The 13,551-nt window shown below is 37.3% G+C and overlaps 1 pseudogene; it reads right to left on the minus strand.

The window, feature by feature from the left end:
* Positions 1-602: 602 nt before the first annotated feature.
* On the minus strand, positions 603-10,265 carry LOC130075222 (trypsin-like; annotated as a pseudogene).
* Between the last annotated feature and the right edge of the window lie 3,286 nt (positions 10,266-13,551).

Here is a 13,551-nt window from a genome sequence, read left to right on the forward strand (position 1 = left end):
GATGAAGATCTGAGAGCACGTGAAGGAGTGTAAACATGGAGAATTGTGTTTACACTCATAAAATTCCCTCCCTGAGCAGCGGCAACTAATAGGGCCATTGTTCACCCGGAAGTTAATACATGACAATTCTTACATATAGCCCCTTATAAATATCAGTTCTGACCCAAAGTGAGGAAAATAATTTTTATGTATGTCTCATATTTAATAATGTATGTCTCATAGTAGTGTTACAAATGTATTAAAGGTTTAATTTAGGTAAATCCCCGCCCCTAAATGTATATAAATTGCAAGGGAACGTTCCCTTAGTCAGACTTGACGATGATCGCAGCTACCAACAGCTCGCGTTCTCAATAAAGAATCCTGCTGAAGATACAACCAAGTCTCCTGGTTTTCGCTTCTGAGTGTCCTACACTTTAGAAGAAAAAGTTCACAACAAGGCCAAATGTCATAAACCGCACCCTCATTATTCAAACACTCTGAGGGCACATGTTTGCTGAACTTCATTAGTGCACAACCTTTTTATGTAACAACACAATAAGTGTTGCTTTCCAACAATAATAAAAACAATTAAGGTGAAGAATAAATGACAATATCTCTTTCTGAGAACTTGTACAGCACAATTGTCCTCTTAATCAAAGAACCCTGAGAATAATCATTCAAACAATTTCTCTGAAGAGAGATATAGGGAGCATATGAAAGGAATAATGGAGAATGTGAGAGAAATGGAAAATAAAAGCAGGTTAGGTGAGCTTCTGAATCCACTGGAATTGAATTCGACAAATCCAGGCTGGTTGCTGCCCATGTACAAGTTGATCCAATCCTGGTACCGAGACACTTGGGCGTACACACCAGGATATTTGGGATCAGCACATCCTACACCAAAACTCACAATGCCAGACTGAATCCACTGGGAGCCGTTCCTACTGACCAATGGACCTCCAGAGTCTCCCTGCATTGATAAAAAAAACATTTATATCTGAAAATATACAGTTATATAGTCACAATGAAATACAAAATTGAGACTTCTTTTTTTATTATATAATAATGCAGTATTTATTATAAATTATTTATTGGTGCACTTCATTATTTTTTTTATTCATGTGCCTCATCCTCTTCTGGGGTGGAATAAAAAAAAAATGAAGTGTTCATCAGAGCGATCACAAGACCTTGTGAGCTTTGTCACACTTGAAATTGGAATGTATTTTTTTTAGTTTATATATAAGGTATGTATATATATTTCCAATAAAAATCAAACAGTTACATTGCAGACCACACACAGATATGAAGTGGTTAGATTCGCAATGCATTTAAAGTGCAGAACTTCTGCCAAATCTGATAGTTCAACATAAATACAAAATGTCTGTTATGTGACCCGGAGATGGGAACGAGACGCTGCGTCGATGATGCTATGGGGATGCTATCTGCGTCTCCGCTGAACCCGGTGTCTGAGGCGCGTGTGAAACTAAGCTATTGACAGACAGTGCGATGATGTCACAAGGTGTACACATGATCAGATTCATATTGTCTAAAGGAAGACGCGCAGGCATCCCTGAAGTATGGCGACGTGACACAGCATCTCGTTCCCTTCTCAGGGAACCCCGTGTTCATACATACATAATGTAGACATTTCCTTTAGAAGGGAACTCAACGCTGATCGCAGTTTTACAGCACGCTTACAGATGGTTGTATATTAGGCCGGGGCAATGACAAGGAGCATAACCTTCCTTAACCCCCAGTTCCTTGAGAAGGCAATAGAAGATAGTGTAATGACCACTTATTTATTCCACTCCAATTGTTCTGTCCAGCTCTACTTCTAGTTTTTTCCCCGTTCTCTCAGCCGCTAGTGTTAGAGCAAAAAGGCCCTGAGGGTATGGGTTACTCTTTCGCCATAATTCGATGCGTACGGCCGTCTAGCTAGTTATTTTAGTTTATAAAGTTTTAAATGTGGATATATTTCTAACATAAACACATCGCTTGGCTTCAGATAAAATATTAACACCCATTCACTGCCATTATAAAGCTTGGAAGAGCCAGGACATTTTTAATAGCCTAACTCCGATTGTATTCGTCTGAAAGAAGAAAGTCATTTACACCTAGGATGGCTTGAGGGTGAGTAAATCATGGGCTAATTTAATTTTTTTGTTGAACTATCCCTTTAAGGCTATCTATTGGCAATAGTCATGAAATGTCATATTATATTATTATTTTTCCACAAGAGGTCAGCAGAGACACACAATGGATTATATTATGATGTTTTAACTGGTCTTTGCATTCACTGCAGTTATTTTGTATTTAAGCAAGAGAATGTGAAGAATGTGCTTGTTTAAATTATTGTTAAAATCCAGTAATATAGAGGTAAAAAAAAATAGATATGCAAAAACTACAAAAAAAATATCAGAATGAAATGATAAAAGCTTTCTGCGTAAAAGTGTAATTTTAATTCCTCTGGCCATTTTGACCCATGAGGGAAGGATTTGTAACTCACACACGAGATCAAAATAACTTCCCCTTGCTCTTTGCAACTACAACTCTTCTCTGATGGGCGGGACAACCCGTCACTCATATGGAACCATAGCAATAGCCATAGAGATCCAATCAATTACCGCTCTACATTTTTTGAGAAGCCGTTTCACTCGGATAAGAAAAGATGATCACTACTTCTGTTTCATTCCAACTTTAAGCTGACAAAGGGTATGCAAAGGGTGTGAGCTCCTTTATGAAAACAAAGGATACTACTAGCATATTCAGTGGTTAAATTGTTTGTAATGCATATCAGTGACTAAGAGATGAGAGACAGATGTGAGAGTGGCATATTTTGAGTTTTGATGTTTGGACTGAATCATTGGGCTAATTTTGTTACTCAGATCTGGCAACCCTGATAGGTTGGTAATGTACATTCAGTGCAGGGGACCCAAAAAAATTAAATGTTCATATTTTTGTAAATTAAAAAAGGTTCAAATGAATGACTGATTACCTGACATGAATCTTTCCCTCCCTGATTTAGCAATCCAGCACAAATCATATTGCTTGTGATGGCACCTCCATAAGCATTATCACAGTCACTGTTGCTCACAATTGGTATCATCACCTCCTGCAGTATGTCAGGAATCTGGGTGCCTGTGACATAGGTGAGAGGATGATTTTAGAGTCATTTAATAGCCATTTACAGTAAATTGTTGAGCTTTACAGTATTTGCAAGTAAATATTCGCTCACCTCCAGCTTGTAACATGCCCCATCCAGTGACCCAGCTCTCTGTACCTGCAGCAAATACACTACCAGAAGCCGCCAGACTGGCCTGATATAATCAGAGAACGTCACAGAAGAGGAGAGCTGGAGCAGTGCTATATCGTTGTCATCGCTAGGATTGTTATAGTCAGGATGGTTAATGAATTGACTCGCTGTCCTGTATTCCTTATAAGGGTTTGAGTCTGATTGGCTCTGAAGTCCCAGGTAGATTATAATGGTACCCACGGAGGAGCTGTGAACAGCCAAATTTAGTTTTAAGTCCACTTTCATCAATTCATAATTTTGTCTTGAGTTGTATTGTATTTAAGCTTCAAATTTCATACCTTTGGAAGCAGTGAGCTGCAGACAAAACCCAGTCTTTATTGATTAGACTCCCGCCACAGAAATGGCCTCCAAAATTGACACTTTGAATGCTGACTTGCCACGGCCAAGACCCTGCCGTTGCATCCTGTCCTCCAACAATCTTGTTGTTGAGGGGAGCTTGACCACATACTGATTATAGGAAAGAAAATGTGGGAATTTCCAAGTAAAATGCCCAAAAGCATACAAAATATGTGGAACAAGAGTGTTATGGTCATTAAGAACTTACCATCTAACTGGCAGAGAGAACCTATGAGGGAGACAGATACCAGATATTTAGATAAACACTTACAAAGCTGATGAACTGGTTTGTGTTACCTGCAACCTCGCTATCTCACCTTTTACATAAATGTGTTGGCACATACTATTGACTTGAATCAAGATAATACTTTCTCTACTTTTTCAATACTTTCTTACAGCCATGTTGTTAAAATAAGTGTTGGGTGTAATGCTTTACAGGTAATCAGATTACTTTTTTTCAAGTAACTAGTAAAGTAACACATTATTTTTAAATTTACAACAAAATATCTGAGTTTCTTTTGCAAATAAGTAACGCGTTACTTTGTTTTCCCATTTGTTGACTGACACATCTCCTGTCTCCATGTTGAAGGAAATCGTGAGTAAGGGGCAGAGGTGTTGTGTGTGCTGTGTGAACATGATGGTTATTGTAGTTCTAGGTTATAGATGGTTATTGTAGCTCTTCCTACAATAATTAAATATGTTAAATTACACAAATATATGTATTTAATCTCACATTATGTTATGATTCCAGTCTGTGTTCCCATGTCTTGTCCCATTACAGCAGTTCCCCATTATGTATCTATTAGTCTCCCCAGTTGTCTCTGATGTACCTCGCCCCTTGTTATATTGTTTAGCTTGTTTGCCTGTGTATTTAAGCCCTCATGTTTGCCCTGTGTCTTTGTGGAGTATTGAATGTTTCCTGTTGATGTTCTTGTTTTGAGTTTCCAGTTTCATGCCTCGTCATGCCTTTGTTTTATGTTTGATCACGTTTTATTAATAAATTGCTTTTGGGTTATCACTTCAACTTGCCTCCAGAGGATTAAATCATTACAGAATACTCGACCAACATAGACCCAGCAATTCTTCTTTTCCGCCTCAGCCAAGGTAACCGTCCAGTTGAGGATTATGTGGAGGAGTTTTGTGGGCTTTGCCATGGGGTTGATTTTGGTGATGAGGTCTTGACTCTTGAAGGACATGTTTCGCCATGGACTTAATGAATATTTACTACCTCATGCCTACCAATACCCCTCTGCACTCTTATGCATTGACCTTGCCCTTTTGTTGAACCGCTCGTCATTTACTGTGGGCTTTGCGGATGAGGAGCCCTGCAAACCCACAGTATCCCCTCAGCATGAGCTTCAAGTCAGTCCTGCCCAGCCAGAGACTGGTCACGTCCAAGATGCCAAGATGGCCACCGCCACGCCTGAGAGTTCGTCTCCGGCTAAGATGGCCACCACCACGCCTGAGAGTTTGTCTCCGGCTAAGATGGCCACCACCACGCCTGAGAGTTTGTCTTTGGCCAAGATGGCCGCCCTTCCAGAGTCTCGTCCCAAGTAAATTTTGGGAAGGGGCAGTAGGTACCTGATTAGGCCTCAGAGGCCATGCCTCCTTGGCCCCCTGAGCTGTCGGATCTGCCCTGGTCCCCTGAACCGTCGCCGCCTGCTCCACCCTGGCCCCCTGAACTGTCTGCTCCGCCCTGTTCGCCTGCACAGCCTGCTCCACCCTGGTTGATTGCACTGCCGACGCCGCCCACGCTCCAGGGCCAAGGTCCGCCCACGACCCAGGTCCGCCGTTGCCATGTCCTGGTCCCATTCCCTTCCATGGACCTGGCCCTCCATCCCTCCCCCAAGACCGCCTCCGCTCCACCACCCTCCTGGACTATTGTTTCCTGAGGAGCGTCTGGAATCCATTCTTAAGGGGGGCGGTTCTGTTATGATTCCAGTCTGTGTTCCCCTGTCTTTTCCCATGTTTAGCAGTTCCCCATTATGTTTAATGTCTATTAGTCTCCCCGGTTGTCTCTGATTTACCTCGCCCCTTGTTATCTTGTTCAGCTTATTTGCCTGTGTATTTAAGCCCTGCATGTGTCTAGTTCAGTCTTTGAGATCTTGATGTTGTATGTTGGTTTTTCTGTTCCCGAGTCTGAGTCTGTCAAGCTTTGAGTTTATTTAATAAAAGACTACTGCTGGACGTGGATCCTGCTTCCTCCTATGTTTCAACCGCATCGTTACACATTATTAACCAATGTCATTGCTGATGACCTTGATGATAGAATTCAACCACACTAATAATCAAAAACGACTTTAGATAAACATCACATTTGTGTTTATTTTTTGTTCTATTTTTATTTTAAGAGTTTTAAATTTCCTGTACTGAACAGGCTTGAATTTGCATTTCCTTCAGCCTGTGGGTTATCCATTCCACTGTTGGTGTGAAAGGGCCTTTACATTTGCCAAAAATAAAACTTTTTTTTTTTTGTTATTAAAAAACAAACACGCCCAGCACAGGTTAGAAAAAGTAACACAAAAGTATGAATGGTGTGAATACTGTATCCTGTTAAAGGGATAGTTCAACCAAAAATTAAAACAACCAAACAGTTGATGGGCCCCATTGACTTCCATAGTATGAAAAAAAAATACTTCGGAAGTCATGTCAATGGGGTCCATCAACTGTTTGTTTACCGCTTCAAAATATCTTTGTGGCAAGCAGTGCGGGGCGGAGAACCATGGGAACGCATGCGAGGCCGTCACCTGCCCGCCACACCGGTCACAAGTCTCAAACTTAACTAAAGTTTATGTAAATGAGTTAAGTGTTTTTTGTGTATATTATAACTTCGGTTTTGAACCTTGGACTAATTACGCTTTATCAATTCAACAATCAAGCTACACCCTTAAATAAAGGTTCTTTGGTGGCATTTACATTCATGGAAACTTTACATTGCACAAGAGATTCTTTATTGTGGAAAATGGTTCTTTAGATTATTAAAATGTTCTTCACACTTAGAAAAAAAAATATTCTTTTAAGAACTGTTCGCTGAAAGTTTTTTTGGGGAACCAAAAACATTTCTTATAAGGCATTGCTGCAAAAACCTCATTTTAAATCCTTTATTTATTAGAGTGTATGAAAAATACTCTTGATGTAATATGTTTCATACATTCTCGAAGCCAAATGGCGCCCTTGTGTAGAAAGGGACTCGTAGGTGTGATAACTTATGACGTTCCAGGAAATCCCTTATATGGACAAAAGCATCCAGCTATTGCTGTAGTTAAATAAAAAGCATGTTTTGACTGAAACGTACGATAAACAATAAACACACGATTGCTACAATATATTTTTCAAGCCATCTCAAGGTATTTTCATAACAATAAAGTATATATGAATAATGCAGTGCTAATTAACACAGCCTTTATTACAGTATCAGGGTTTCTGCAGGTCTCTTCAAATTAAATTGAATGATTTTTAATGCCTTTTTTAATGTCATGTTTTACATTTTTAATGCCATACATGACCCATGAGGCGTCATGAAACTGACGCCTTGGGAATCATTTTGACCATGCTTCAATATTCGACGCTTTAGGCACCCTTTAGCGTCAGTTACATGACGCGATCCTAGGGCGTCATCTTGCTGACGCTTTACCTTTAACGTCAGTTAGATGACGCTATCTAATCCTAACCCTACCCCAGACCTAAACCTACCCGCGTCATCTAACTGACGCTTAGGTAAAGCGTCAGTAAGATGACGCCCCAGGATCGCGTCATGTAACTGACGCTAAAGGGTGCCTAAAGCGTCGAATAATAGGCTTGTTTGAGATGCGCCTTGCCTCACCTGAAATGTAGTCGAGAGTAGGCGGCTGCAGTGAGAGGAGGAGTGAAAAAAGCGCAGGCAAGCCGGACAGATCGCTCTTCTCGCAGTGGATCTGACACCTGTGAGATCAAAGGCGGATATCGCGGGATTCACGGGATTCACACTCGTGCACGGTGTTGCTAATAAACTGGATGTATTTTAAGTTTTGTTGCTTGAATATGAAAATAAATATAATGAACAAGACACTCAAAGTACTTATTTAATTCCATTTTAAATAGGCCTATATGTTTATGAATAATTTTTTTTCTTTACAAATATGTGTTTTTATTTTTAATTAATTTTTTTTTACATCAAATAGATCGCACTGTCTGAGAGTTTGGGGATATCCACACATAATCTATACACATAAAACATGATATCAGAGTTTTAAAATCAAACATTTTAAAAGAGAACAATACATCACGGTTGTTTAAACCAATGAGCATTAAGCTGTGCCGTCAGCAAGTCGTTTCCCATCATGCTTTTGATCAGCGCAGTCGGTGGAGAGCAACTGCGCGCGACTGCAGAATCCGACACGTGCGCCTTGCGGTCGCGAGACTTTTTTGACTCACGTCAGCATGACATCAGAGCAAGGCGGACCGCACTCGGACACATTTCTAACCGGCATGCATCTCGCGCTGATCACCGGTGATCGGTTCTGCGCAGATTTTGCTCATCTCAAACAAGCCTATTGAAGCTGCAAGCATGGTCAAAATTGTAATTTTAGTGACGCCTTGGGGTGAGATTGCGTTGCATGACTATACACGGATATAGCCTACATATATATATACACTACCGTTCAAAAGTTTGGGGTCGGTACGATTTTAAATACTTTTAAAAGAAATCTCTTCTGCTAACCATGGCTGCGCTTATTTGATTAAAAATACAACAAAAATCAGTTATAGTATTAAATATTATTCCAGTGTAAATCAGCTGTTTTCTGTGTGAATATATAGTAAAGTGTAATTTATTCCTGTGATCAAAGCTGAATTTTCAGCATCACCAGTGTCAGTGTCTTCAGTGTCAAATGATCCTTCACAAATCAGTATAATATGAGGATTTGATGCTCAAGAAACATTTATTATTATTATCAATGTTGAAACAGTTGTTGGTCTGTCAGTTGTACAGGTTTTTTTTTTTTTTTTTTTAGGATTCTTTGATGAATAGGAAGTTCAAAAGACTTTTGTAACATTATAAATGTCTTTACTGTCACTTTCGATCAAATTAATTATTCCTTGATAAATAAAAGTATTGATTTCTTTCCTCCAAAAAATAAAAATAAAATTCTCACTGACCCCAAACTTTTGAACGGTAGAGTATATATATATACTGTATATATATTAGTGCTGTCAATCGATTAAAAAAATTTACTCGATTAATCACATATTTTTTCTTTTTATAATTCACGCAATAACTAAGCGTGCGTTATTTCCCATTTAGTCTAGTTTTATTCCTGTAATTCTTGTTGTACAAAATGCCCGCGTCAGGCTCCGGCCAGAAGTATTACCAAATCGGTTCCGCGTGTTTATCACACTAAGGTACATAATTTGCGACAGCAAATAAAAATGATTAATTATGAAGGCTATATTCAAATTAATTGATATAAATTCTCTCCAAAACTATCTAAATTTTGAATGCCTGTAGGATTAAAATTCAATGCTTTTTAATGCCATTTAAGTCCTTAATGTTCGCAAAATCCATTTGATTGACTTTTAATGCTTTTTAATGTCCCGTGGAAACCCTGAGTAAGAAACTATACAATATATTTTGTCTGATTCTGTGATAAACAGTTTTTTTCATTACAGGAAAAAAATATTATAGAGTGAAAATTATTTTTTATTGTTCAGCAGTGTGTTTGATTTCTTAGCCAGATAAGAAGAAATAAAACATGTCAATTAGACAAAGGTCAGAAAAAACTGGTTGGCCTATTACATTTGACATTTCTTTCTCCCTTACTTCTGAAATGATGACTATGCCCCTGAAAAACCCAATGTTTTAGATTGGTAAGATTTTTAATGTTTTTAAAAGAAGTCTCTTCTGCTCACCAAGGCTGCATTTATTTGATCCAAAATACAGCAAAAACAATAATTTTGTTAAAATATTTTTACAATTTAAAATAACTGTTTCCTATTTGAATAGCCTTTATTCCAGAAATGTATTCTGTCTAAGCTGAATTTTCAGCATCATTATTCCAGTCTTCAGTGTCACATGATCCTTAATATGCTAATTTGCAGCCCAAATAAATATCATTATTATCAATGTTGAAAACAGTTGTGGCCATTTTTCAGGATTCTTTAATAGGAAGTTCAGAAGAACAACATTTATCTGAAATAGAAGGTTTTGTACGTAAATGTCTTTACTGTCACTTCAATTTAATGCATCCTTGCTGAATATAAGTGTTCATTTCTTTCCAAAAACAAAATTTCTTACTGACCACAAACTTCTGAACGGTAGCGTATAATGTTACAAAAGTGTGTTTGCAGCCATTTCAGGTATCGGGGTGGGAGAGTTACAAAGGTCCTTAGCAACAGGAATTCAATTGGCTTAAGTCATTATTAAACCATTCAAACATTATTAAGCTTACACTTGTGGACTTTAGTAAGATCTTACCTGCTATGTTGAGAAGTATAGTTCCAACAACAACTGTGTTAAACTTCATACTCTGCTGTGTGTTCTGACTGCTGTCTGCTCAACTCTCAGATCTCTAATGATGTAAACCAGGCGCTGTCCTGTTTATTTGTTTAGTTCTCAGCCCCCACCACTATGACTCATCTTTTTTCATATGCCTTTATTTTCAGTATTTACAGTACACGCCCCAGTCACCTGTCATTTCAAGTGTCTCTACTTTGATTTCCATGATGTCGCTTAGGACCAAATAACAGCATACCGGATGGAGTAGACCTACAATATCAAGTCTTCCATTTTCTTTGCTAGTTGATCTTTTACCTCTATTAAACCTCCATGCCTCTGCCTCTGCCTCTTCCTGACACGTGGAATAAACAATCAACTTAATCAGAGAGTCTAAGAATCTTCAACTCCTCCCCTTTTATTATTTTATTCATCATTTTAAAATTAATTTGTGCTGGTATCAATCAAGACATACATATTTATTTACACTAACGTTCAAAAAGTTTTTTCACCCAGGCAGAATTTATTTGATCAAAAATATTCAGTTATATTGTAAAATATTATTATTTAAAATAAATGTTTAATATCTTTTAAAATGTCATTTATTTCTTGGCAAACCTGAATTTTCAGCATTATAAATGTCTTTACTGTCACCTCTGGTCAATTTAGTATTTTAACAATTTTATTAATTCACATTTTAACAGGTATATTTAACCATAAAGAACATACTTATATTGTGTTTCAAAGATGAAAGTTTGTCTAGTGAGTTTAATAGGGGAAAAGAGGATGCAAGAAGAGTAACAAACAGTACAAAAACATGTAAAGAAAATGATTTAAATCTTCTGTCTAAAAATGTCAGTTCTACTTGTTTTGTATACTGACTTTCTCCATCTATGTTGTGTTAAATGAGTACTTTTATTGTTAGTTATCTTTGTCGGTAATCTAGCTTTACCGGTTTTAGGACAAACATGAACGTTTCTTGGAAAGCATTCCTTTTAGCCATGAGAGATGATGGTGGTGATGATGATGTATGTGAGAGGTAATGAAATGTACAATCAACTGCATGCATGATTTTTTTTCCAAACTCTAAACTATTTACACTATATCAAAAGGTTTCTTCACCAAGGCAGCATTTATTTTTATCAAAAATATACAGAAATTTTGTGAAATATTATTACTATTTAAAATAACTGTTTAATATCTTTTAAAATGTAATTTATTTCTGTGATGGCAAAGCTGAATTTTCAACATTATAAATGTCTTTACTGTCACCTTTGATCAATTTAGTATTTAAATTCTTTACTGTTTTTACTGTCACCTTTGATCAATTTAGTATAAAAATTTTTGTAGCCCTATCTGTATGAACCTGTATTAATTTCTTTCTTCTGTTGAACACAAAGGAAGATATTTTGAAGAATAACCAGACAGTTGATGTACTCCATTGACTTCCATAGTAAGAAAAAATAATAATGGGGCCCATCAACTGTTTGGTTACCAACATTCTTCAAAATATCTTCCTTTGTGTTCAACAAAAGAAAGAAAGGAATACAGGTTTGAAACAACTTGAGTGTGAGGAAATGATTTGAAGTGAACTATTCCTTTAATTCACATTTGAACAGTGTATGTTTAAAGGGATAGTTCACCCAAAAATTTTAATTAGCCCATGATTTACTCACCCTCAAGCCATCCTAGGTGTATGTGACATTCTTCTTTCATACTTATACAATCTGAGTCATATAAAAAAATGTCCTGGCTCTTCCAAATTTTATAATGGCAGTGAATTGCTGTTTCTGTTTTGAAGTCCATCTAAAGTGCATCCATCCATGATAAAAGTGTTTCACACGGCTCCGGGGGGTTAATAAAGGCCTTCTGAAGCATTCATTTTTGGGTGAACTATCCCTTTAACCATAAAGAACATACTTATATTGTGTTTCAAATATGAATGTTTTGCTAGTGAGTTTATTAGGGGAAAAGAGGATGTATGAAAGATAACAGCTGCAAACAGTACAACAATATATAAAGAAAATTATTTAAATCTTCTGGGTTTTTTAAAATATATATACTGATTTACTCCATCAATGTTGTGTAAAATGAGTACTTTTATTGTTATTATTACTATTTCTGTTTCTATCTGAGTTACATTTTCATATAATTTACTGAAATAAATAGATATTGACTGCTTGCGCATTTGTCGGTTATCTAGTTTTAGGACAAACATGGACGTTTCTTGGAAAAAATTCCCTTAAGGCATGGGAGATGATGATGATTGTCATGAGAGGTAATGGAATGTACAACCAACAAGTGATTTTGCAAGTGATTTTTTTATATGTCCCTTCCAGGGGTGGATCTAGAAAATTATTTATAGGGTGCAAAGTTTCTCATGAGTTCTATGAGGGGTGGCAACACCAAAGCAAGCGCCTATGCATAGTTTTTGGAGATTTATGGCCTGACATACAATTGTGTTCACAAATATTGCATTACCACAAAGTAATCATCTATATAGTTTAAAATAAATAACAAAATTTCAATATCCATAATGGCAATAATAGTCTATATGAAAAACATCAACAGATTTGAAATGTTTCTGAGCTTGTATCACTAAAGAAGACGAGCTGTTTTATTAATATTACATAGGCTGCTTGGATGGTATAAGTAACATGTTTTGGTGCAAGTTAAAGAGCAACACATTTTTTTTTTCTTTTTACATTTTTTAACATTAGAAAGAAATACAATAATATCAAAGCACTGAGACTGGATCAGTTTTGAAAACAGTGTTTGAGTTTCTGTTATTAACAGAGGTGGGAATGTGTGTGGTCACCCAGAACAAACAACCCATCAATCACATACTCTAGGAACACCCCAACAACTGCATAGCAAGAGCCTAGCAACCACCCAGAATATCCTAGCAACCATTATTCAAAAACAAGGCAAGGATAGGCTACTAAATGATTTTTTAGCAATGTAATGTGACGGCACATTCGTATCTCACCGTTAAATATGGTATCACGTGGATGAATATGCATATGCAAATGATATGCAGATGAGGATATGCATAGTAAAACTAGGCGTTGTAAGCTCCATATATGGTTATTTCGGGGAGGAGACGCATGTGTGCACAATCTTCCGCTGACTGGGATTTATAAAGGGAATTTTGCGCAGGTTCTGGCGTACACGCACAGTTTTATAAGTCTGAATATTTTTTGGCGTAGGCCTGAATAAATTTGTCGTATTTTTTTCGGGCGCACGTACACTTTTAGTAAGGATCCTGCAAAGTTTTATTAATGAGACCCCAGATCTGTCTCTTATTGAAAATCTATGGCCCATCAAGGAGAATCAGATGACGACGACATGGACTGTTGAGCATAGGCTATGTCATCAGGCGAGATTGGGCAAAAAATCCACTCGTAAAACTTAAAAACAACAACAACAAGCAATTAGTATCCCCAATTAGGCT

This window comes from Rhinichthys klamathensis, unplaced genomic scaffold (assembly GCF_029890125.1).
Source record: "Rhinichthys klamathensis goyatoka isolate OS25496 unplaced genomic scaffold, OSU_Roscu_1.1 h1tg000571l_1, whole genome shotgun sequence".
NCBI classification, from domain to species: Eukaryota; Metazoa; Chordata; class Actinopteri; order Cypriniformes; family Leuciscidae; genus Rhinichthys; species Rhinichthys klamathensis.